Raw genomic sequence first — 27,469 nt, forward strand, 5'->3', positions numbered from 1 at the left:
TCCTCCATGTGCATTTGTTACAGAGCAGCCCTCGCCAAAATCTAGCCCTACTCACCCCTCACTCGCCCAGCACGCAGGGCCCTCCTCGCTCTGTCGTGCCTGGGCTCAGCACAAGAACTGCATGCCAAAAGCCTGCTTGCAGGCCTCAGGCAGAACCTTGGGTTCAGCCATGCTATTTTTCCATTCCTTGTACATTATGCCCTCTCAGACCTTCCCATAAACAATGCTTAACCACCATTCCTTCAGCTTTTAATGACTTAAGTGCTGATGGCATTTAGTTAGCTCTTCCTCGCTCAAATGCTCCTTGCTCTTTCCTTTCCTGTTTGAGAGGGGAGTGCAGAATAGTAGCTTCTGGCTGCAAAATGGTATTTCTGAGAAGTCTCGCACGCTATCAACGTGCTTAAAATTCCAAATACCTTTTCCTATCCTGAATAAAGGCATTGAAGGGTGCTTCGTAAGACAAGTTTGAGGAAAAAATGGGTCAAAATAATGCTAAGAAAATATAAACTCAAATCAAAAGGTTACTTTTAGCAGACTGATTAGTCAAAGGCAAGACAGTTGACTGACTGATGGCTATTGATGGTGTATGTGGATTCCAGGGCAGAACTGGGAGTGTATGTTACCACATACACGGGGGAAAAGATATTTCAGAAAACATTCCTAACTACACACAATTCCTTAGCTATTGCAAACAACTATACGTGTCATGTAGAGAAAGCTAATGAGAACCACCATACTGGCTATGCAGAGAAGAATACTTAAGGATACTTGTACATACTAGAAAGCAGTTCTCTTTAGGAGGGAAAAAAAAATCCAAAACAACACGACAGCTTTTATGATCTTATGTAAGCTGACACTTTCAACATGAAGTTGAAACAGAAAAAATCCATGCCTTTATGTGCATCTTTGCAACATGTAGTATCTCAAATTCAATCTGATAAAAAAATTAGGTGAGGGCTTTTTTATGGGTAACTATATGATACACTTTGTATTATAGGCTTAGGGAAGTCTCACAGTACTCTCATGTTACCAGAAACACAAAAAAATGCATTGTGATAAACACAAAAATAAAAGCCAAGTTATGACCAAATAACACATCTGATGAAAGACAAAGAATTGAGATAGAACCAGTGATTTTCTTATAGTTCCTTCTCTCAAAACAATTACTTCATTTTTCACAAAGCAGCATCATCCAGCCTCAACAGCTAAACTCGACAGGCATTTCTGCCTCCTGGGGTTTTCCAAAGGTTATTTTGACAACTGATAAAGCCTGTAGTGTTATGAAATTAAGTCACATTAAATGAATTGAACAGAGAGCATTAATCTGGGCAAATTACTTCCAACAATTAGAAAACCATGGCTGTAGCCAAGTCAGACAATAGTTTCCATTAGAGAACAGAAAAATAATGCCATATATAACCTCCTTTCTCTTAGACACTACAGCTCAAGAAAGGTTTTCGTTCTACTGTGATAGAAATTTAGAAAATATTTCCTGGATCTCTGGTGGAGCAGATGCCTAGCCTTCCCTATTAAGTTATCCATAAGTGCCTGGGATGATGAGTGAAAACACAACTTATCTGTTGGAGAGCCTGGAATTCCAGCTGAGGGGAAGGTATGGGAAGAAAAGAGAAACATGTAGCATTCTTTCATTTGTTTTGAATAACTGTCATTGGAAGTTAAACCTCACTGGTTACATTCCTCCTGCATATTTACAAGCTTTTTTTGGCAGAGATGGTGCCATCTGCAGTAACATCTGTGCAGTGGTAAGGCTTGGAAGAAATTACTCATTCTGCATTTAGGCTAGAGATAATATGGAAATAGGAGAAGTTTCCACAGGTCAAAAGCTCCTGTTCTCCCGTGTCCTCTTTTGAGATGTTTCTCCTGTATTTCAGCCATGCGATCAACCGCATTGAATATGTGCTTCTAATCAACCACTTCTAAGACTGCCGGAACACTGACTTTTCACCTATTCCTTTGCTCTCCTTGTTCACTATTCCTGACACTCACTTGCTTTGCTAAAGATGTATCTGCTGTCTCTGGTGTTTTCAGCCACACTGATTCTCCCTCCTCTTTTGCCCGCACATGGAAAATGGATCTCTATATTCTGCCAAAAATAGTTTCCTCATTTTATAAAAGGTTCATCAGAAAGCCATACAACCCTTGCTTAGATAGCTCTTATTTTTTTCCTACAGTGACTGCACTTTATTGACTTTTTAAGTGAATTTCAGGCAGTATTTTCATTTCAACTATTCATCATCAAAAGACTTTCCCCCCAGCCCCCAGGCTGAATCCATAGTGCTGCAGAGAATTTAAAAAAAAAGAAAGCCTCTTACCATTGTTTGTCTTTATGCAGCCCATATTCGCAGAAATTAAACATCTCAGCACATCAGTATAGACTCTGGGAACATTCACTCATGTTATTTATCTTATTATTAGAAAATGCTTTTGAGATACATTTACAGGAAGTCTCCATATGATAACTCCCTTGAGTAAGTGTGTGTTTCTCTGCTGAGTTTCTCTGAATTACCAAGGAGAGAGAGTTTAGCAGTTAAATATACTTCCCCATTGGGTCCTCTTGATCGCTGAACATGTAATCCCAAATCGGCTATCAGTGTGACAGATAATAATAATACCAATTGTCGTGATGCTAAGCCGCTCCTCCTCCCCTTCTTTTTTGGACTGATCATAAAACACAGCAATACTACTGAGCACTGCCACTCATGCTTTGTGGCCTTGGAACAAGCCTGTTTGTCCTGTGTGGAGTGAAGGAAAAAGTATGCAATCTGACAGAACTAAGCATCCAAAATAAAAGTGAAAAGTCCTCAAGTCTTATACATAGGATCAGAATAATCTTTCCAAAAGCATTATTGGTGGGACACATGCATCAGGCCCTGGAGGAAAAAGCTAGTGGATTTATCCAAATGCTTTCAGTAAATGCTCAGCTCCATTCGCCAGTAAGCAACATTCTTAAACTTGCACTCCGAGAAGAAAAATCTCTTGTTATGATAGCATTTTTCATTCTGATCACCAGAAAGTTTGTGCTGAATGTTGACGACAAAAACAAAGCCTTCTTTGAGGCAAATATGGAGAGTGCCTCATTCAGGAGAAGGAGAAAAGGAATCAGAAGATAATATGACATTTCACAGGCATGCAAATCCCACTGAATAGCAGTGCAAGAGCACTTCTCTGAAATATTATCCGTAGAAAATTGCCTGCACACAGTCTATTCACAGATGTCTTTGCTCTGCCAATCTAAAGTAGCTATTCTCCCAGTAGCTTAAGAGCAAATACACACTTGTGACACATCCAGATATCACTGACTACATTCAAATGTCTATCATACAAAACCAGTCTTGAGTTCAGCGAGGCACTCTCAGGCCTTTTTTCGTTCTTAAAGGTCAGTAATGACAGCTTCATTTCACTGTTCTGCTCTGAGCATTTTTTCCATGCAAAGCCCTAGTGTTGTCTGAGAGTGCAGTACAGAACCAGCTCTCTCAGCTGTAAAAGTAATAGTTTTAAGTCAACAACCTCTGTCTGCTCAAACCCAGCTGTAACATGGCCCTCAAATGACAGAATCTGCCTCAAAAATTTCACTAGATTGTCTGGTCTGTAAGACCAACTCCCTAGACTGTCACAGCCTGCAATGGAAAATGCGAGCTGTTCACCAATAGCTCACCCTTCCAATTCTGAATAATTTCGGTTACATCTACAAATAATTACAAAAGATGGTTCTAGCATGGTAAAAACAAATACACTTCATAAATTCACTTAGGATTCAGTAAACTTGAGGCAAAGTGATCAGGGTAAGAAGAATGTGTCTTAGACAGGATCTTCGGTTCCCCAGCCTCCAAGCACAAAGGTATCTGGAAGAGTTTGTTTAAGCTTCTATTGTATTTTTAAGTCTTTAAAGGGCCTGATGCATTCAGCAGCACTATAGCCCAGCACTGTAGCACAGCCCAGAAAGCCAACCGTATCCTGGGCTGCATTAAAAGAAGCATGGCCAGCAGGTTGAGGGAGGTGATTCTGCCCCTCTACTCTGCTCTCATGAGACCCCACCTGGAATACTGCGTTCAGCTCTGGAGTCCCCAACACAAGAAGGACATGGAGCTGCTGGAGCAGGTCCAGAGGAGGCCACAAATATGATCCAAGGGCCAGAGCACCTTTGCTATGAAGACAGGCTGAGAGAGTTGGGGCTGTTCAGCCTGGAGAAGAGAAGGCTTCGGGGTGATCTTACTGCCGCCTTCCAGTACTTAAAGGCGACCTACAAGAAAGCTGGAGAGGGACTTTTTACAAGGGCATGTAGTGATAGGACAAGGGGCAATGGCTTCAAATTGAAAGAGGGGAGATTTAGATTAGATATAAGGAAAAAATTTTTTACAATGAGGGTGGTGAGGCACTGGAACAGGTTGCCCAAAGAAGTTGTAGATGCCCCATCCCTGGAAGTGTTCAAGGCCAGGTTGGATGAGGCTTTGAGCAACCTGGTGTAGTGGAGGGTGTCCCTGCCCACGGCAGAGGGGTTGGAACTAGATGATCTTTGAGGTTCCTTCCAACCCTAACCATTCTATGATTCTATGATTAAAAGTCATGAGTATCTTTGCCATAATTTCAAAAGCAGATGGCTTTTGAATATCTCCAAGGATGGAGACCCTGCAACATCCCTGGGCAATCTATGGCAGTGCTCAGTCACCCTCACTGTGAAAAAGTGTTTCCAGATGTTCAGACGGAGCCTCTTGTGTTTCAGTTTGTGCTCATTGCCTCTTGTCCTGTCACTGAGCACCACTGAAGAGCCTGGCTCTGTCTTCTTTAGTGCCTCCCTTCAGATATTTATACACATCGATGAGATGTCATTTGAGTCTTATCTTCTCTGTGCGGTCCCAGTTGTCTCAGCCATTCCTTATAGGACAGACGCTCCAGTCCCTTCATCACATCCGTGGTCCTTCGCTGGACTCTCTCCAATAGCTAGCTACATCTCTGTTTTATAATGGGGAACCTGAGAGTGCCTTCCACTAGCACAGCCCAATCCTGCAGCAACTCGCTTTTGATTTAGCTGGCCTGCATCAGGAGTAAAAGCATAGCTGCATGGCTTTTGCAATTTTTAGCAGATGAAGCAACCGCTCCTGCAGTTTGCCGACCTCCAACACTGCAGGGCTGCATCCATATCAGTGTATTCTTGTGGACACCACATACTTTTCCCATGTCCCACTGTCTTGCTCCCATTCTGATATGGAAAAGAAAAAACAGTTGCATTTGTTACATTTTTATATCATTTTAATGGTACCACCTATGAATCCCAGATGATTTCATGCTGAAAAAGCCACAGGCTCCCAACAGGAAAGAGGAATGGGCTCCGGTGAGTGTCTATACAGCTTACACCAAGTGGAATGCTTAAAGAGCATATTATTTTAATGGACGTTTATTACAGTAGAAAAGTGTCCTATTAGCAAAGATATTTTCTAGTTGCCATGAGAATTTGTTAATACTGCCCCTGAGGATTGACACTGACCCCCTACATCCATTGAGTTTTGACAATAAAGCTAGGAAAGAAAAAAAGTTTACTATGTATTGGTTTGGGGTTTTTTTAAGAGAATCTGTCAGACTGTGTTCTAAAAAGTTACAACATAAATTCTTAAGGGTGGGGAAAATGCTACATCTTGTTATATTGATTGAATCATAGACAACATCAGTTCTAATGATAGAGCTGAAATAAACCTTTTTTCTCTACCTGTCCATACCTGATAATCTAGTCCCTTGATGCAGAAGTGGGAGATGAGGTATTAATTAATTCCTGAATGCTTGCCTGATTCTAAAAAGAGACTCCATTCACATCAGAATATCCACCTAGAAGAAAACTTTTCACAATAAATTTCTGAAGCATCTGAGCCCTAAATGAGTCATTACACAGTATTATAGTTGCTCTGACGGACAAAACAAACAAGCAAGCAAGGAAGCAGGCAAAAAGTCTGAAATCAAACAGGAGATTCTAATTACCGTCTTGTACTACCTCCAGTTCTAGTCTGAAAGCATTCCTTGTCCCCACCTCCTCAAGATTCAGAATTTGGATTAGTCAGGTTTAACATACAGCTAGAAAAATGCCGATTTTCTCAATGGAAATAAAGTAAGACCATAAGCTTAAGAAGTAAGAAAACAAAGAATCTCCTTATAAGGGTATAGAGATGGATGTTAAATGCATATTTAATGTATCATGTCAATTTCTGAAGAACATACATACTGCCTTACCATATCTTAGTCCTATTGCTTAATCTAAGTTATTCGCTTTCCATCTGCACAGGTTGAGCTGTGTGTTCCAGAATACGAAAGTTACTCTATGGTATGGTTTCAGCAGCCTGATTCCCTGCTTGAAATCAATGGATGACTCAAAGCAAAGACAAAAGGCAGCCTTGTGTGAAAATCTCACTAATACCGTGTAACACTCTGCTGCCCAAGGCACTCACATTCTAGCACCAGTTTAACTTGAAGGAGTGCTAAGGATATTTTCATCTTTATTTTGCTCTATAGGAGCAAGTAGCACTATGTATGTTTCAATAATGCATTTAGTCTTTCAAAAAGAAGTTCAACATCCACACAGCCACATTAAAGCGACCTTAACCAAGCAGACAGAATTGTGAATTCCTTCCCTTGGATGCTGCTTTTGCAAATAGCAGTAAAAAAGAACTTATGTACAATCAGCTCCAGGAAACCCCTTTGTTGCTGAGGGTATGTGCCTCTTTCTGGGAGAGAGGTGCTTCTTTGCGTACTTCCCTTCTCTGAAAATAACACACAATGTGAGTAGATAAGCTCACAGAGGATGAAAATATTTCACTGCTTTCTATACTTTCATTTGTGACAAATACACTTCAAAACACATGTCAATACAATTTGCCTCAGCGAGCTGGTGTCTCCGACTGCCTATCACAGTAAATCCCTTCACAAGAGCAATGAGTTTACTCTTTTTATTTCAAAGACCTTTATGTATGGAACATTATATTCAAAACTCTTCAGGTAAAAGTGACTGAAAGAGAATGACTTTTTGTTTCTTCTCCTGAGTGTCAGACACAAAGGCAATATGAATAATTTTCTTCTCTCACTGCTAATTGGAACATTTGGGAGATATGTATCCAAAAAATATTTCTGTATGTGAAAACATGTTTGTCACCTGGGAATTAGCTATGCTTATTTGTTACATCAACTAGCCAGTGACCAGATTTTAATTCACCAAGAACCTTGCACTGTGCTATATGTTAACTAAAGTGCTACTAAAGCTTGCAAGATCAGGAACTAACTTGTCCAATAGGATACTGGGTCATGGTGCAAGAAACTTCAATTCTTATTTCCAACCTGTTTTCAAATACACGCATGCACACACATAAGGAGTAGCTGTAGCCACATTGCTAATCCTTGCAATAAACATCGTTAAATTTTGTAAGAGATATACAAAGAAACTCCCCTTACAAAGTAAGTACAGTAAGTAAACTTCTCTTTGGTTTCAATTTTCAAATACAATATGTTTATAGGAGCTATTTAAATTCCCCCACCATCTTTTCAGTAGTAACTCTATGTGGTTTTTCTAGCTGTTGCATAAAAAACGAACAAACAAAACCAACAAAACAAAACTACTTGTCTCTTGCTGTAGATTATGACATTATGCTAAACTGGCACTGATGAAAAAAACAGGACCACAGGTACTTAATACATTTGGTGCATGAGCGTTGGCTCTATTTTTTTTTTATGAAGCACTGCTGTACCACTTCATATAGCTTTTAGTCCAGTCGGTGTTAGGGTTACAGAAAGCATCGGAACTTCAGGAGTTTGGTGTGTGCTACTGGGAGTATGTAGTGGTAAACTATTCTGTGTCCTTTGTTAACTGCACCTATAAACACGTATTTATTCAGAATTTCTTATAGAGGATGATGACAAAGGAGCAACATCACTGGCAGAATGAAGCTTGAGCACCATAATGAAAACACTACTCTCTTCATTGCAAGTTTTGTCAAAAGTCAACCAAAGATAGCATTTAACTTGTACATAGCTCAGAATATGAAGATCATCATGCTAGTTAATCTCAAATTACTGATTAAATTTTAATAAACTAGGAGTTTTTTCAGGAGATCAGCTTGATCATGGCATACCAGATCAGCTTCAGCAGACAGCAAATATAAGGCTAAATTGCTTTTTCCGATCAACTGATCTGAACATAGGCCACCAGTCTAGCAAGTGCACAGTTTGTTAAAAAGTGTGTGTACAGTCACAAGTAACCAGTCAGCTCAGGCTGGACAGTATTTAAGAGCACCGTAAAAAGACACTTAATTTGTCCTAAATTGCAATGAGCTTACAGTCCATTAATTCACACAACCAACACGGAATACCAAGATAGCATTAGCACAGCCTCTGGAAAAACTTGTCTCGTAAGCACAATAGTGACCTGCTTTGATACTTATTTTTGGCAAGTCGTATCTAATCTATAGTCTGACAGTAGTAAATTGACTCATAGCTTCTAACCAAACAATAGGGTTTGGTTATCGTTCTGTGTAAGCATGCTTTCAGTTTTAAATGTTGGCAAAGACTTACTTAGTAATAACCTGTTTAACTAAGACACTGGCCAGATTGTTCTAGGATCCATACTTGCATTATGATAAGGGAAGTTCCTAGGATTTATTCCTAGCCCTTACACTGAAACTAGCCTGTGGCACAATCTATCACAGCATATAAATCAATACAAACTCATGCTCCTGTGCGTCAGTTCCATTTGATGGTCCATGCTGTACTGCCAGCATGGACCATCAAGGGACAAAGCAATGGAAACGGAGAGCCTGGAACAAGAGCACTGAAGGGCTGCTGTCAGAGGTGTGCAACTGATGAGAAATCTATGGAGCTAGAGAAGCAATCTGCCTAATGATACACAGCTATCTAGACAGACCTCATGCATATTGCAGATAACTCCACTTTCATTAAATAGCCCTCTCATTTGACCACAGTGCCACAAAGGCGTGCTCTTGCCATGCTCCTCAATGCCTAGACTTACGGCTAGTCCTCAACTGGTTTCTCCAAAGCCCAGAAGTGTTCTTACCACATCTTTGTCACAATTCACTCACCACCTCCTCTCAGTATGGATAGAACTCTTACAAGTTGTTTTCTACAAATTAACTTTCCAGACATACATTCCAGCAGGAAGGTCAGCTGTCTCCCACAAAGTTGGTTTTCTAGGCCAAAACCAGCATGGCTCTGGGATAACAGCAGCACAGTTTTAAGGATGCACTTCAATTAAATCCAAGTTCCATACTCCTTCCTCTGCAGAGGAGCATGAGATCTACTGACCGCAATTTATACCCAAGTATTCTAGTTGTTTATAAGGTCAAAAACAAAATCCAAGAAGCTTTGATACTAAAAAAGCTCGCCCTTGCCATCTATACTCTTTCAAGGCCCCCACCCGCAACTAATGCCTCTCTGAGGGCTGTCTAGATGCAAATATGCCACCCATAGCTACCCTGGACATGCCTTGAATGAGTTTCCCAGCTCTCTTTTCAAGAGCAGAACCAGTCATCTCCAGGTATGCTCCTTCCAGGCGCAGCCACAAGGGGCAATCAGAGCCCTTCAGTACTATTGGCAAGGTTTGTCGAGCATAGGGCTTAAATATTACCCCATCCATTTCAGTAGCATAAGGGGAAAAAACAGCATGGTATTCCTCAGCCTTAAGCCCTTCAAAAACCTGCTACTAGACATCACAGACCCTAGAACACAGAGACACAGAACACAGGTGTAAAAATGAAATAAACAGTGATAGGATCACTGCTGAAAGCCTGGTCAGCGAAGCACAAAGGGAAGAACAGCTACTTCTCTGTTTTAAGGAGCCTTTTTCTTCAAGTGTTGGTCTACTGCCTATCTATGTCAGCATGGTAGAGTTCTATGCACCTTATATGGCTTATTCTGAAATGGATGGTTCTTTCAATGACTTCACAGATTTTTTCATCCTATAATCACATAAAAACGTTTTCACATAAATGTCTTCATTAACCAAAATCATCAGTGCAAACGAGAAATATCTTTGGCCTAACTTCGCTGTGAAAATCTTCACATGGAATTATTACCAAGTGACTTTACACTTTATTTTAATTTCCAGTATATATCCTAGTCCATTTAGAAGAAAGAAGGCCTTGCTTAGCACATCACATTGTTCTGTTGCCTTGCACTTGAATAAAATGGGTTCCAATCATGAGACTGCTGGTTTGATGCTGGTTTTACACCCTTTCTGGAGAAACACAAACAGGGTTAAAACAAGCCTCGTAAGGGAACCAGACCCTGATAGGCTAGACAGAATTCCTCCCCTCCTTTTTAGAGTTCCAAATTGGTGAAAAGAAACTCAGAAAGTCTTCCGCTTGTTTGGCAACTAACAGAAAAATATTTCTGTTTGCACTTAGCAACACTCTGAATCAGAATTTTTGGTACACAATGAGTTTACGGAGCCTATCCTGTTACTCCAAGCTCTCTGCAACAGTTTTACTCTGGCTTCTTGCCTGTTAGCAATCTTTAGGGCTGAGAAATTTTACAGGAGACTCCGCTCAGGGGAAAGCCTCCACAGCTTCCCTTCAGGGCACTGCTCTTTCACCATATCTTGTTTTTTTTTAAAAATAAATTCAGAGGCAAGACAAATAGCAATAAAAATATCTCCACAATGAACATGGGAAAATGGAAATGCCATGCTTATTTACAATGACTGTAGTATGTTAGGGTTTTTTTGCTTTATAATAGAAAACAGATCTGTACTATCTACAAACAAAAATGAGATATTTATTATTTTCAGTCTCTAATATTGTATTATACAGGAAGGATTTTTAAATTATGAGCTTAATTCGTACACTTGTTAAAAAGCATAAAGTAAGTGATTAATGTAGAAACGGGTAAAGTGTAAAGTTTGTACCTTCTCAGAAGCCTGGTTGCCCTCTAAACCGCCATCTGCATTTACACAGTCTCTCATCTAGTGTGGCTTAGAATTAAAGCAAGGAAGTGAAGATCTGATGTTGCTGTTGCTTCAGTTCAACAGAAAGACATCAATTCTGGATCCTGATTCCTGAACATATTCTTTAACTATCTGAAAACTTCTTGCCTTATTAAAAAACAAAGAATGGTAAAAGGAAATAGCTGGTAAAAGAGTTTCAAGGCAGCTGCCTAGAATTTTTCACGGTGATTAGCTCAGTTCACAGACTTCAAAAATATAAACAAGACTGAATACAGAAGAATGACATTTTCTACATTCATAAAACTATAGATCAGCATTTGTGAACCCTCATGAAGGCATCAAGCCCTCAACCTAATTAGATACGGTAGTTTAAAACCTAAGAAAGGGGGTGGGGGGGCAGATATCTATAATTGATTTACCAATTATGGAATTTTCTATTAGACTAAAATGATGTATATAGGCTTTGAAACACATAATCCCAATGCCAGTTTCTGTAGTTATGAAAAAAGGGCTATGCTAACAACAAGATCAGTTTCATATTCTGGTACTACACCTGACTATCCTCAGTTTAAGGGATGCAGTCTGAGGCCACAGTCATGATAGGGAGATAACACTGACAATAAAACATGTATAGAATTATTGTAGGAAGTGGGGGGGAGGGGGGAATTTCATATGCATACTGTTACTTTGAACAAAAGTTAAACGATTCTACTGCACCTTTGTGGTGGACATGATGTATGTAACTCATGCTGGCTTGAAGTAATTTCAAAAGGGCACTCAAAAGAGCCTTGAGCCTTGCGATTACAACCAGTAACAAACAACTAACCACAAAGAAGGCACGAGTCACTTGGGTTGGCCCACACTGCACAGAAAGAAAAGTTCAACCAAAGGACACTAAAAAAACAATCACCAGGGGTCCTAAAGACCCCAAAGACCCTCACAGAAGACCCCAAAGGACTTAAAGCACAGGCGTAATTAAGATGCAAGTGTTACAATTAGTTCTCAGAAACAGAATGAATATGTAAAACCATTCTGGGAAATATAATGCATATGCATATGCATATAGTTGAGCATTATAAACTTTGTCTGTCCGACCTGCGGCAGATACATTCAGAAGAATTATCACCCGTGTCTCCAGCACTGCCATAAAGAATGCCTACCTTCTAAAACTTCAAAACAAGTCTTAGAGGGTTCTTCTGTGCTGACTTTTACAGTATCAATACATCCATTAAATTGGAATGATAAGTCTACCTCATGAGTCTCACGCTGCACCTTCTGTAAGATCCTTAGCAGACAACTGAAACCTTAAGCAGAAGTTCACATATGGTTTATCAAAACATACATAAAAACGATTATCTGCTTACCTACCAGAAACATTTCTGATTTTCAGTCACAAGAATGATTGTCTATGGGCCATGTGAATCTCAGGCTTAGTCTTGGCTGATTATAAGAAGCTGCACATGTGCATAATGAGACCCGCTGTTAATTAAACAGCAACTTCCTGCTGGAGAACAAAGTGCTGTACTCACAGACATTTTGTACTTTGGCAAGCTCAGTCATCAGTGAAATGACTTTTTTTTTTTTGGATCTAGAAGAGTAATTGGGTGAGCAGGACCCATTAGACTTCAAACTTCCCATCTCCTTAAGACAGAAATATACTTAGCAGCTACCCTGAGAGGAAACTGGAGATAACCTGGCACTGTGTGTAGCAGCAACACATAACTGATTTGAACTGCAGAACCGAGTTCAAAGAGACAAACTGCTTTGCTCTACTACTGGGGGGCAGAGAGACAAACTTAGAAGACAATTACACAGTATTTGTCATTAAAAAAAAAAGAATGACTGCACAGGAAGCACTGAGAGCTTCAACACTGTGAAAAGATTAGAAGCTAAATCCATTTTGACAAAAAATGGTTATGTCTTGACTATGTCACATAACACACTACTGCAGAAGCCTCCAAGATAGCACAGAACAGGTGTATTCACATCAGTGTGGCACTAAGCAAGAGTCTGTTACAGCTGAGCTGCTCTTAAACCCCATGCTCTGATTAAGATATTGTGTGGGCACATCTTGGCACAGGTGAAGACAGCTCAGGCACCTGTAACTCACACCTGCACTTGTAACCAACAATTCTTGTAGTTTGGCTAAACTGAAGCAAAAGGAGTAGAAAGACACAATAATTGTTTACAAATAAAAATTCATAAAAGGGAAATTGTAAACAGTTAAACAACTAAAGAGATATTGAAGAGAAATCAATGAGACAACTGAATATGGATGAACTTTCAAAGAAAGTGATGGACTCAACACTATTACATGGAGATTATTTTTACAGTGGTATTTGATTTGAAAGGATGAGCAGGCAAGTCTCATTTCTTTCTCTACTAATTTCCATATAATTTCTATCTCTCGTCTTTTTAAGTTGTATTAGGATGACATTTCAAGTATGTGCATGAATTCCAGAAGCTACTTGTGCCAATGGGAAGGGAGACATACAGTATCTGAATGAACGCAAGGGAGCCTGATCAAAATTTCAGCCTCCTGGTTTTTCTCTGAATGCTTGCTGTTCTCTTTTCAGATCTGGAAAGTTGCAGATTGACATATCTCTGGATTTTTTATGTGGTGATTCTTTTCTCCTAGCATCTATGCCCTACTGGTTCTGGGAAACTTGTGACCTCTGCATTTTTAATTAGAACTCATAACTTTTTCCATAGCAACGTATTTTGATGTTGCAAATACATAATCTGTCAAATCGAACAACTTCCAAGCGCAAAGCTAAGGACTTCTGGTCAGATGACATCCAAATATACATAAATGCTGAGCAGCAATAGAACGTATGATATGACACAGTTAAGAAAAAAATGAACATAGCAAAAAAGAGATGGAAGTCTTGGCTTTGGTTAATTTATAAGTTTGATCTAAGCAATTAACAAATCAATACAAATGTAAAAGAATTACATTGTATGCTGAACTGGTTTAGATGAAGAATTCTTAAAACTAATTTCCTTGAAGTTGAGAACAGATAATATCCAGCTGTCTGATTGGTGTGCCAGTACTCACAAGGTACAAAGGAAGTGAACTATTCACAGGAAATATTCTAGATGCGGAAAAAGCCTTACTCACAAGTATGAACTGTGTAAGCAGGCAGTGAAAGAAAAAAATAGCCTCTGCAAAAAAACCTGAGCTCAGATATTAAAAGAACCAGGAATAATGCAATTCAATATGATGGGTTAAGAAAAACCATAGAATCATAGAACGGTTTGGGTTGGACGGGACCTCAAAGATCATCTAGTTCCAACCCCCCTGCCATGGGCAGGGACACCCTCCACTACACCTCCACTACACCAGGTTGCTCAAAGCCTCATCCAACCTGGCCTGGAACACAACTGGGGAATTCACGGCTCCTCTGGGCAATCTGTTCCAGTGTTTCACCACCCTCATTGTAAAAAATTTCTTCCTTATATCTAATCTAAATCTCCCCTTTCAGTTTAAAGCCATTTCCCCGTGTCCCATCACTACATGCCCTTGTCAAAAGTCCCTCTCCAGCTTTCCTGTAGGCCCTTTAGGTACTGGAAGGCTGCTATAAGATCATTCCGGAGCATTCTCTTCTCCAGGCTGAACAGCCCCAACTCTCTCAGTCTGTAAATAATAACAATTTAATAATAATTTACTGTAAAACTGCAGTTGTGTATTTTTTCAAAAACATTTATTTATGATACTTACTTTGCATGTGCCAAAAAATATTTCTTTCAATAATAAAACCGAGGAATTTTTGTCATTTCAGTATATTATTTATGTGTTATTATAATTCAGTCACTGGTTCTCCATTACAGACACTTTTGGGTATTTCTATTTCTGACACCTATGTGAGCTTTTTTAACAAATTTCAGTGTCAGTAGAGACCTGTGCAGAATAGTGCTTCCTGTCACCTTTTCCTTGTAATTACCAAGAAAGGCACTACCAGATTTCCTCTCTAATATGAAAGTCTTAGACAAAAATAATATTATTTTCTGATTAACCACACTTTTGCTCACTCTTACCATAGTCAGCTACTTATGTTTCCTCTTATGCTTTAAGCTAAGATTTGGCTTCAGACTAAGAAAGCATCTTTTAGTGCCATTATTGGTACCATGCAAGGCAATCACCCTTTGGCAAGGACACTCATATGTAATTCATTGTCAGGCCAGTAGCCATGAGATATGAATGTGCTCATTATGTTCTTTAAAATAAATGTTGAACTGCATGAACATCTTTGAGAAAAAAAGGTGAACACCAATGTGGGAATAGCTGCTTCCCTCGCCTCACCTCTGGTTAATGTTAGACACATGATTACTGTCCCTTTGTCTATTCCATGTGTTTCCACTTTCCATAAAAAACACTGGAATATTAAGTTAAACTCGGTGTGTTTTAACCTTGCATTGCAAATAAGGCCTTCCTGGGGCTCCTGGATCCTCTACTATCACAGGTACCCTGCGTGAGTGCGTGTCAGGGGAGAGAGGCACAAAAACACAAAGAGATTTTCTAGCAGATATGTGACATTTTCCCTCATATGTGTCTGGTATAAAAGAAAACTGACTAAATTCAATATTCTAGAAAACATTCTTTGGTAGCCTGCAAGACTGTCTAAATAGAGTATGAAAACAGATTACACTACCTACATGATTTAGATTTTCTACTTTAAATGTTATATTCATATAAACTCTCTGCAATTGTCAGAAGAAGTAATTTTTTAAATTAAATGCTTCACCTCACCAATTTAAGAAGTAAAAAAACCACACTGCTGTGAAAGCTCTGATTTCCAAAAGCACAACATTTTTAAATTTCTTTAAAAACAAAATGGAACATAAATCTACCGCTACATATATCATTCATTTAAGCAATCTGACAGCTAGCTTGCTGGTATTATATATGACCTACAGAAAGAGTAGCACTATATTTATGTGTGCTTCAAAAAGGACCATACTTTTTTTGAAAACCAAATAGAAAAATGCTGAATGCTTTTGAGTTAGAGCAACAGAGTTTCCAGGATTTTGCCTTCCAAGTATAGATTGTTCAAGGTTACGCCTGCAGCAAACATAGTCTTGTCTAAGCCGCTTGGTGAGAGAAGTTGAAACTGACGTTGCTTTTACAAAAACAGCAGCATTCATTCATTTTCTGTGTTTGCAGTTTTCCCAGCTATTTCCATAGATCCTGGCTGCCTCATGGGTCCTAAGGATGCCATAACCTTAAACAGTCTTATAAATCTAGAGGGGGAAATGATCTGTCTCTCATCTTAAGCAGAGAGCCTAGGAGAATGTCTACGGGGCTTTACCAGCCAAGTTGCTGAAAAAAGAGCCAAGATTCGGGGGTCCCTGACCTTTCCCAGCCCTCCTCCACCAGCATCAGCCTACAGCCTGCTCTGTAAAAGTTTCTGCTCACCCGGGGAGCAAAATTAGAAATCTTCTCCAGGGACACTCTCTTTCTTCCACCAAGCCACTCATCAGTCCATTGAGGCATGGAAACCAGAAAGAAAAAAGTGAGTTAAAAAAAGTATGTCACTCAAGAGGGTTTCCCACAGCAGAGTGTAAATGCCCAGACATGCACAGTGAGTCTAACGCTGCCTCGTCAGCAGAGCCCTGGCCTTCGGGCTTTGCCCTTCGGTGTTTGGAGTGAGCTGTAATGGTGCAGAACCAGTGCCAAGCACTTTCCCGGTGATCCATGCATCTGCGAAGCACGTATGTGTGAACGTGTTTAAACTGAGTAACACCAGCACTTAAGAAGTGTTCGGATTCTCTCATCCCCACTGTTCATACAAATGTGCACGATATTTCATTAATGGCATATTTTCTACAAAAACTTTTGGACTCATGACTGTTATGTAAGGCTTTTTGAAGGCTAAAGATAATCATATCGTTTCTTGGAAAAAACTCCTGGGTAGTATAGTCTCATTTTTATCATAAGTCGCCACATATCAAGGTAAAATTGATACACGTGGCAAATTTTCCAACAAACTAAATATCAGATATTAAAAATAGCCAACTGCAATACACTATTTTTTTTTTAGTTCAATTCACTAGTTGTCAGATTATGACTAGCTTTTTTAAAGTGAAAACTATGAAACAGTTTGTGTATCCAATTCTTGCCACTGCTTCTAATTCCTGTCACAGGTTCTGCACGTGAGGTTTAGAGAGATTTTGCACCACCTAGTGAGCCAGGGATGCTTGCATCAACAAGAGGAGGAGCAGCTGCTAGCACAGAGCTCCAGGTGTGTTTTGAATGGATAAAATGCACTCTCAGCACAAAATTCATGGAAAGTTTGGAAACTGCTGTCCCAGAAACACAGGCATGCTATGTTCTTTCAGCAGCGCAGTTCCAGCCTCTGTGCTGTGAGCATCTCCTCTGCTTTAAAACCAGCTCCTGCTGGTGCCGCCAGACCCACCTAGTACTTGTATGGGAAGAGGCCGTAACAAGCCACTGTCCCACTGGCTCTTGGGGGTGGCTGCATTATGTGCATGGAGGTCTGAAACTATAATAGACTTCTATGATTCTATGATTCACTGCATGAATGTGTAAAAAGATACGATGAAAGCCAGAGTCTGCATGCTCTGCTCAGTGGGTTCTCACCCCAGGAGGGAAAAGCCTGATTTCAAAATGTCTGATAAGAGTACAGCACAAGCTGTAACACAAGCCTGCTCTGAGCTGGGACTGCATACAAGTCACAGTATTTTTCCTTAAATAATCACAGAATATTTCAAATTGGAAGGGACCCATAAAGATCATTGAGTCCAACTCCCTGCTCCACGCAGGACTGCCTAAAACTAAATCATATGACTAACAGCGTCACCCAGAAATGTATCTAGAATTATATAAAATACATATAATATATGTTATATAACATAGTGTAATATGTGTAATATTATATATCATATATCACACATACATAATCATAGAATCATAGAATCATAGAATGGTTAGGGCTGGAAGGGACCTTCAAAGGTCATTTAGTCCAACCCCCCTGCAAGGAACAGGGATATCTCCAACTAGATCAGGTTACTCAGGGCCTCATCCAACCTGGCCTTGAATGTCTCCAGGGATGGAGCATCCACCACCTCTCTGGGCAACCTGTTCCAGTGTTCTACAACTCTCATGGTAAAAAATTTTTTCCTAATATCCAACCTGAATCTACCTCCCTCTATTTTAAAACCATTACCCCTTGTCCTATCACAACAGGCCCTCCTGAACAGCCTCTCCCCATCTTTCCTGTAGGCTCCCTTTAGGTATTGGAAGACCGCTATAAGGTCACCCCGGAGCCTCCTCTTCTCCAGGCTGAACAGCCCCAACTCTTTCAGCCTGTCCTCATAGGAAAGGTGCTCCAGCCCTCTTATCATCTTCGTGGCCCTCCTCTGGACCCTCTCCAACTGGTCCATGTCCTTCTTATGTTGGGGACTCCAGAACTGGACGCAATACTCCAAGTGAGGTCTCACGAGGGCAGAGTAGAGGGGGAGAATCACCTCCCTCGACCTGCTGGCCACGCTCCTCTTGATGCAGCCCAGGACGCGGTTGGCCTTCTGGGCCGCAAGAGCACATTGCCGGCTCATATTGAGCTTCTCGTTCACCAGTACTCCCAAGTCCTTCTCCTCAGGGCTGCTCTCGATCCATTCTCCGCCCAGTCTGTATTTGTGCCTGGGATTGCCACGACCCAGATGTAGGACCTTGCACTTGGCCTGGTTAAACTTCATGAGGTTGGTACGGGCCCACCTCTCCAGCCTGTCGAGGTCCCTCTGGATGGCATCCCTCCCTTCCAGCGTGTCGACAGCACCACACAGCTTGGTGTCATCGGCGAACTTGCTGAGGGTGCACTCCATGCCACTGTCCACGTCACCGACAAAGATGTTGAAGAGGGCCGGGTCCAACACGGACCCCTGAGGGACGCCACTCGTGACCGGTCTCCACTTGGACATCGAGCCTTTGACCACTACTCTCTGAGTGCGGCCATTGAGCCAATTCCTTATCCACCGAGTGGTCCATTCATCAAACCCATGCCTCTCTAGTTTAGAGAGAAGAATGTCGTGCAGGACAGTGTCAAAAGCTTTGCACAAGTCCAGGTAGATGACATCCGTTGGTCGACCCTTGTCCACCGATGCTGTCACCCCATCGTAAAAGGCCACCAAGTTGGTCAGGCACGATCTGCCTTTGGTGAAGCCATGTTGGCTGTCACCCACCACCTCCTTGCTCTCCATGTGCCTTAGCATGGTTCCCAGGAGAATCTGCTCCATGACCTTGCCAGGCACAGAGGTGAGGCTGACCGGCCTGTAGTTGCCCGAGTCCTCCTTGTTCCCCTTTTTAAAAATGGGGGTTATGTTCCCTCTCTTCCAGTCATTGGGGACCTCGCCAGACCGCCATGAAATACAACAGGATGTAAAAATTAGTCTCTCACTCTTAGAAACCCTTGTACTACAGTAAGCATCCACTATTTTTCTGTACCCTTTTACTCTTTTTTGTGCTTACAATGACAGTTATAGGTATCTTGAGTAGTCAACTGCTCTTTGCTCACAGCTCACTTGTAAATAAGCAATATGAAAGCAGAGTTTCCCTCTTCCACTCAACCCTCTATGGAGGTGAAAGTCAAAAAACTTCAATGGAAAGAAAATGTCCACTTTAAACTGTCTTGTTCAATGTAAAAGCCACAAAATTCGTTATTGGACTTCTTTTTTCAATAAATTCCATATTACACTGTGGCAAGTAAATGTAACAAATATTTAACTTCCCTCCAACACAAAGTGCCTTCACATAAGTAGTGAATCAGATCAAATGTCTGTTTAGCTAAGTATTTTGCTTGCTACGATACCATCTGAAGGGTAACATGGAAGTGTGTAAGATTAGGACATGCATGTATTAAAGGGCTCCAGAATATTCTCTTGCCCTCCAGAAACCTGCATTTTAGGGGTTTCTTAAATCAGAAGACAGCATTGGTCCTCCCTGGATTTCCTTTCTAGGAATGTGTTCATTTTCCCTTGAACCCATAGGTATTTCCCATGTTCACAACATTCTACGGCAACGGGAAAAAGTCATCTTCTCTTTACTCTGAGAGTGGTTTTTGTTGCCCCCTGCTTCTCATGTTGTAGAAAGCACGCTAGCATTACCTTTGCAACGTCTCTCATGACTTAACAGAATTTTATCAGATATATCCCTTTTCCCAATTATTTTACTCCTTTCAAGACTAAAGTCTTCAATTTATTAGGCTGCTTCTGCATGAAAAATAATTGCATACTCTTCATTGTCCTTCTCACCCTTCTTTAAACCTTCTCCAGTTCTACTATCTTCCTTCTGAAGCAGTGGAATGAAAACTGTGCATGTGTGCACAGGGAATTTTCACAGTGACAGAAATTATTCTGCAAATCATCTTGCTTTTTTTCACCATTACAGATGAATTAAAAGCAAAACCCTTCAATGACCATTATAGTTATTTTTCCTCATTTTTAATAGTCACCACAGAGCCAATTACTAAAAACGTAAAATTAGGTTTCTGAGGGAGTTTTTTGGTGGGTTGGTTTTGGTTTGTTTTTTTTTCTTATCCCATGCATTACTTTACATTACCTACATTGAACTTTATCTTACATTTCATTTGACACCTAATGCAACAACATCCTCCTGTAATTCCTCAGGAAGACTGAAGACTAAAGCCTACCATGAAAACGGAGCCTGCTTGTTATTTTCTCATTCCCAGTCATTTCTGAATGCTCACAAGCCTGGGTTCAAGACCTCTGCAGGACTTCCTGGAAACTGACTGTTTCATCATGTCTTGTTGCCTACCTTCTAAACCAGCCTTTTCAATGCATAAGGACTCTAATCTCATAGACCATGACAGCCTAGCGGTTTCAGTACCAAAATGTGGTTTCTGAAATGTATCATTAAGATTTTCATGTCACTTCAGACTAGAGAATTTTATAAATGTTTTTATTTGTTTCCATTTAAGTGCATTTCCCAATACCAGGCTTTAGCAGAAACAGGATTTTGTGTATCAATTGTTCAGCAATAACTACATGACTTTAACTCCAAACAAGCAAGGTAACAAGGTAGCTTACTCCCTGCTTTGCTCTTTTGTCCTTAATGCTAAAGGCTTCCACTGAAGGATAGCCTCAGCATTCTGCAAATGCAGAATTCAAGTACACTGAAGAGAAGCGTAACTAGGGACTGTTCGCTCAATCAAAATTTGTTGTAGTTCTAATTTATGCAGTTATGTTACTTACAGAACTTATGTAATAAAACACTATAGTAAGAGAAACATGTACTACTGTATATAGTTACAGTTTACATTAAATATTTACAACTATGCAGTTACAGTTTACCTGTCACAAGAAAGTTCAGTTCATGGCGACATCACACTAAGGACAAGTGAAATTTTACTTGAAAGTCCCTTAAAACAAGAATTAAAAACATGCTTTAGCAGTAGATTGCTTTTGTCACTAACTAGAACAAATAGTAAATTTCCTGTTTATAGTCAGAAAGACTGACTAAAAAATAATTTTTACTGAAGATAACTGGCTTTACAGCTTATTCATAAATCTGCAGATTGAACAAAGTCTCTGAATTATGCTTTGTCAGTAAGTGGAAACTAACGGTGTCTCTTCAGAGAAAGACACTTGTATTCCTCCACAGCCCATGGCTGTAGTTCATATACTGTGGCAGAAAGAAAGGGGAAGGGAAAGGCCAAGGGGAGGGGGAAGAGAGGAGAACAACAGGAGAGGAAAATGAAGAGGGATTGTGGAGCTGCTCTGCTTTCTCTGCTCTCTACGTAAAGATGATAAACTTCATTTTGTACACTATAATTTTACACATATTTTTGTGAGGAAGTTAAATCTTTAAACAACTAAGTTCATAAAAAATAGTGATATCAATATTTACCAGTGTTGCAACTAATTTCCAGGGAAGCTCCTCTTCTCAGCTGATGTACATAATCATAGTTTGACTGAATTCTATGTGTCTTCACTTTAAATCTTTCCAGACAATTTTAAATCAATGATTGAAATACCTAAGTTTCATGTGGTTGATCACAACTGTGGAATTCAGAACCATGTGCTAAGATTAAATGTACTGCAACACGCAGGGAAGAAGGCACACCAGAGCAATGATCACGCCATGCAGAGGGAGATTTACCTGGCTCAGTTCAACCAGGAAAGACTACCTCAAAAGCGACAACGAGGCAAGAGCATATCTGAAATCCTACAGACCACTGGGAATCGGGTATTTTACTCAAGTCTGTAAGGAATCATGTGGGATTCACAGCCTGGAACCACTCTCTCAATAGTAGGCATCCGCAACTTCACTTTCAAAATTCTCTACAGCCCCCTTTCATTGGAAATGGGGCAGTGAATGCACCTGCTTGCACTACAGCATACTGCACTCATTCCCTACACTGCCTCCATTTTTATTGCACCTATCCAGAAAGCACAAGGCACAAAAATTTCTTCTTCCTGTAAAAGCGTTAATAACCCACATCTCCCATCTTCTGACAGTGTTGTAACCGCCAACCTGCTTTGTTAGGAGTGGGCACTAGTGCAGAGCAGAGCAAAGCCAAGCCCACTCCATTGTTTCTAAGGACCTCTAACCCACAGGTCAGCGTTAACCCCCTTCTGAGAATACAGTTGGATGCAATCCCTTTGAGGCTGCAAGAGGCGATCGCCACATTTCTAGAATCTGATCCGATTTACCTACTGAGAAGCTCAAGGAAGGCAACCACTTCATTTCAGAGCCTCATGGCTCTACATGCTAAACAGCTAAGCCTTTCCAAGATTGCTCTAGGGACTTAATTAACTTTGAAATAAAAGAGTAAGGATGACAGCTGACGGTTGTGCAGTAGATACGCAGAGGTTTTTCCACATCACTATTTTAAAACTAGGTGACCAAACTTAGCCTTCTGAATTTTCTGAACTTTGAATCTGGCTCTTTATCTGAAGTCTTTTGAATGCAAAAGACCGCATACAAATGTCACCTGTTATCTGGGCTGGATGGGAGATGATATTTTTGGCAGCATTAAATTTTTATAGAACTTCTTTATGTCCAAGGTTCCGAGTATTTATTTTGTAGTTATGTGTCCGTGTCCTCTGGGAGTCTTGGCCTGAGAACTTTCTGCCGTGGTTTTGTTTGGTATTTGAATTAACATTCAGTTTCTTTCTTGTGTCATGGAGTCATGCCCCCCTGCCCCAGCCCCCACCCAAGACTGAAGTCTGGGTTTCTTTACCCCTCTTTGGAGAACTTATTATCTGACATTAATCCTCTGAGTCTACAGATTAACCATCCTGGCATATTTAAAGCCTAAAATTTGAAAACAATCAAATGAGCAATAAAGATGAAACATGACACTATCTGAGAATAAATGTTACGTTGATGGATCAGCTGGCAATGTTTCAGGAGCTATATGGAATTTGTTCTCATCTCCTCATGGCAGTCAGTGAATCACAGAAACATAGAATCACAGAATCACAGAATGGTTTGGGTCGGAAGGGACCTCAAAGATCATCTAGTTCCAACCCCTCTGCTGTGGGCAGGGACACCCTCCACTACACCAGGTTGCTCAAAGCCTCATCTAACCTGGCCTTGAACACTTCCAGGGATGGGGCAGCCACAGCTTCTCTGGGCAACCTGTTCCAGTGCCTCACCACCCTCATTGTAAAAAATTTTTTCCTTATATCTAATCTAAATCTCCCCTCTTTCAATTTAAAGCCATTGCCCCTTGTCCTATCACTACACGCCCTTGTAAGAAGCCCCTCTCCAGCTTTCTTGTAGGTCACCTTTAAGTACCGGAAGGCTGCTATAAGGTCACCCCAGAGCCTTCTCTTCTCCAGGCTGAACAGCCCCAACTCTCAGCCTGTCTCCATAGCAGAGGTGCTGCAGCAATCGGATCATCTTCGTAGCCTTCCTCTGGACTCGCTCCAGCAGCTCCATGTCCTTCTTGTGTTATTTTTCTTTTTAAAGGAATGACTATAGGGAATCATTTGCTAATGCTAGATGGCTAAAATGTACCAGCCTATCAAAAGCTGAACCTGATGATCTGCTGCACTTCATTTTCATTTTGTAGAAGGAAAGTGACTGTTCCTCAGGACATTAACTTCTCAGAAATGCCACTCCCTACTTTGTTTTTTCTTGCCTGTAAGGACGAGTGCAGACTTTAAACAGGCAATCATCCTTTGTTTTTCTAAGTGCAAGACACTGCAGAATTCCCTTCATTAAACAGTATATGCAAATAAGAAGCATAACTTCAAAGTATCCAGAAAAAGGAACAAAAATCCACAGTTGCTGTGTCTGGAGTACTGCAGACCACAGAACGACTTCACCCACAATAAAAAGATAGAAAAGAAATAGACTCCATCAACCTGTGATACGTAACCAGATATTTACATTTCAGTCTAATAATTTTAAGAGCCACAGGTATACTCTGGACAATAGATTTCTTTACCAGAAACAGCATCCAAAGAAAACCAGAGAATGCTGTTCATCAGGTCTTCTATCCTTCACTTCCTTAATTGCTCTGACTGCATCTGAAATTCTTCCATGTTCTTACTTGAGCTTACTGTTCTTACTTTTAAGAATTTCAAGGGACAGTTGAATACTGTGAAATGTGATTGCGATTGCAACTGTAATAAAAATAAAAGTAACACATTCAAAATACTGTCTTAAACATCTATGTAACAGATGCTGATGCTTTGCCTTGAAGTCAAAATGGATGCATTCAGCGTCTGTTACTTAGTCACCATGACAGAGATTAGAAGGTTATGTTTGCGTTTAGATTATCTGCTATAAACACATCCAAGTGACGGTCCTGGGATTAATTTGATGAAGTGTATTATCGCCTTATTGTTATCTGGTCCTCATAGGGTTTGTTGGCAATTCCATAACTACTTCTCCCATTCAACTAAAGGAAAGGAAATAAGAAAATGGGAAAAATCAGACTTCTGAAGTAATCTTCACTATGTGCTTAACATTCACATCACAAAAAATAATGGAATAACTATAACTGCAGGCACACAAGACAAAGCACTTTTTCCTTTGCGCTGCAAGGACGTTCTCACACGGAATGTCACTGATTCTCTTCCCAACTGCAAGAGATCTATTTCCCGTTCTCTTCCAAGATGCCAGCAACACAGCCTCTAGCTAAAGTTTGCTAAGACAACTATTTTTGACTTCTCTTGATGAAACCATTGCATCATATTCTAAACACTTGCTCTTTCCACTGTGATAAATGTTCAGGGAGAGAAACAGCAGTGTGCTAGAGTAGATTCGGGGTGCTGGAGATGCATACAGGTTTACAGTATCATGTCTGTTAAATCACTAGGAAACAAAATACTGCCAGATTTTCATCCTGCCTTTACTGAGATACGGTATTAGTGCACACCTAACTAAATGCAAAGCTATTCTGACTCTGAGGCATGCAGAGAACAAAATCTTCTTAAAACTACTGAGCCCCAACAGATTGACTGTCACCAGTATTTCCTTTCTCATAATGTCAGTTCAAACCACTGTTGTCAGTGGGAGTACGAAACGTGTAAGTACAAGTTACTGTACGTCAGTGGAGTTCACCTTCTAGTACACTGGATGCTCGCCTGCCTGCCATGAAGTCCAAAACCAGTCATCTATTTCACTGAGGTAAAACTAGACCCTGAAGTCTGAAAACTGCAATATTTTGTGTGGTTCTGACTACATACCAAATATCTTCAGCTTCCAAAATCCACTTTGCAACAGCAGGCCTTTGAATAGATGCTCAGTCCCGTATGTGTCAAGCAATCCATACTACCTTCAGAGTCTTTTTACCATTGTGTAACTGTGACACTCTAATGTAAGCAGATAAAACTCCTGGATCCTTTTGTTTTGTTGGTTGCATCCACAAATGAAAAACTGCAGCAGAGCATTGTACGCCTTTAACAGAGCAGGGTGGGGACAATGTGGCTATTTTAATTATGTCAAGTTAATATGGGATTTTTTATATGTATCAATTTATGTCAGCATGTTGCGAAGCAATTCCAAGGGACAGAATGAAAATGGGGTACACAATCACTTACATATAAAAACACAGTCATCCTACCGAATGAAAGGACTGAAAAGGAAAAAGGCCAAACCTATAAAGGAAGCTGAACTCTAACGAATAAGCGATGTTGCTTCACAGAGATTCTCCAACAAAGTAGTGACAAGATCCAATGCTCTCAACATAGATGATGGAGACTGACAAGCCTCTATAACTTCGACAGAAATTACAAAATAGTGGAGAAATCGGAGCAAAACCCCCTACAGAATAGCAAAAGGTTATCAGTAGTAGCCCAAAAAAGACATCAAACACATGACAGGGTACTAAATGCAGTCTTATTCATGTAGCATCTTTAAGTCAACACCTACAGTTGTCTAGGACAGGCAAACTTGGGCCAAGGGAACAGAACTTGAGGCTTATGTCCTGGGGTCAAGAAGTGACAGGTTGTTTGCTTTTTTGTTAGCTGGAAGCTCAAACAAAGGTACTAACTTAGTTTTCAAACATCCTCACTGAAGTACACTCAATGCTAAATTGAGAAGTGTCTTTGAAAACCTCAGAAGTGAGAAAATGAGCAGGAGTAAACAGTGCCTCCTTTTTGATATTCAGGTTCATGGAAGCTTTTCTGAAACTATGACAGGTGACAAGATGCAGCCACTTACAAGGTGTTACCTATTGTGAGGGAAAATACGGAGAACCACATCTTGCTTTAAAAAGCTTCTTATTCTACTAATTTACTCAGAGCTGGCATCTTGAAAGAACAGGGTCTTCTGAAAATGCCTGCTGTACAGCACAGCCTATGAAATACATGCAGAGCTCTAATTTCTAATAGAAACCCATTTTATCTACAGCTGCTTGAAAAGTTGGACAAATGCTTCAATTTAGCACATCTCCATCTCAGTACAAAAGAACTCTAAATGCTAGAAAGCTCTCAGAAGATATTACAGAAGCTCCTCCTTCTCAGAGAAACTGAGGAAAGTCACACTTGACAACTCTCCCAAAGAAAAGTGTTGGAAGCCCTCTTTGCAGCAGGTGAAGGCAAACACTGGTTTAGGTAAGGAATCTGTCACAGATCTGACACAAGCTGCAGCATGATAAAAAAAGGCATGAGACAAGTTGTATGCGAAAGCGTTTGGCATGTCTGCCAAACCCACTCTTCACATTGCATGAGCGACAACAGAAGCGGGCAAGGTCCAGTTTTGCAAAGCAATGCATTTTGACTGCGACGGTGCCACAGTGAACATTTCACTTTAGTGTCAGCTTTGTGAAACTTAAAATCTGAATTATCTATCTGTGCTGTTTCTTTTCTGTGATAGTTTCCAGTGTGGTCTACTGGCTTTAACAATCGACATAACCTACCACTTTCTAGGTGCACTAGTTATCATTTCTTTCTCCAGTTTCACAATGCAAAACAAAAATATGACAGAAAAAAGTAGCTTATGAAGTCCGCAACAAGAATAAGCTCCAATATAACGCATTAGTTTCTTCTCATTTGAATGTACTGAGGATAGTATGATTCCAGGAA

The sequence above is a fragment of the Tauraco erythrolophus genome, chromosome 27 (genome assembly GCF_009769465.1).
Source record: "Tauraco erythrolophus isolate bTauEry1 chromosome 27, bTauEry1.pri, whole genome shotgun sequence".
Lineage (NCBI taxonomy): Eukaryota > Metazoa > Chordata > Aves > Musophagiformes > Musophagidae > Tauraco > Tauraco erythrolophus.